Source organism: Monopterus albus, unplaced genomic scaffold (assembly GCF_001952655.1).
Source record: "Monopterus albus unplaced genomic scaffold, M_albus_1.0 scaffold12051.1, whole genome shotgun sequence".
NCBI classification, from domain to species: domain Eukaryota; kingdom Metazoa; phylum Chordata; class Actinopteri; order Synbranchiformes; family Synbranchidae; genus Monopterus; species Monopterus albus.
In genome coordinates, this window is record NW_018139886.1 from 1 (window position 1) to 354 (window position 354).

The window sequence follows — 354 nt, forward strand, 5'->3', positions numbered from 1 at the left end:
CCCCCCTACAGGTTGCTTTGTGATCTGCTGGACGCCTGGCCTGGTCTTGCTGCTACTTGACGGTGTGGGCTGTGAAAGGTGCAATGTGCTGCTCTATGAGAAGTACTTCCTGGTACTGGCCGAGTGCAACTCCTTCTTCAACCCCATCATCTACTCCTTCAGGGACACTGACATGAGGAGGACCTTCAAGGAGATCCTGTGCTACCCGTGCCAGCAAGGCAAAACCGACAGGGGCAACTCTGGAATGCAGTTTAACACCCTGGAGCGCGAGGTACTGTCCGAAAGCAATGGAGGTGACGACCGCAGTCACAAACAAAACAGCCACTCGCACTAAGGACTGTTGACAACAAATAC

At 53.7% G+C, this 354-nt stretch overlaps 1 long non-coding RNA gene across 1 annotated transcript; it reads left to right on the forward strand.

The window, feature by feature from the left end:
- Positions 1-10: 10 nt before the first annotated feature.
- LOC109954434 (uncharacterized) lies at positions 11-351 on the forward strand. Its single transcript, XR_002274127.1, has 2 exons — positions 11-78; positions 163-351. It is a non-coding gene; the product is annotated as an uncharacterized LOC109954434 (long non-coding RNA).
- Positions 352-354: the final 3 nt, after the last annotated feature.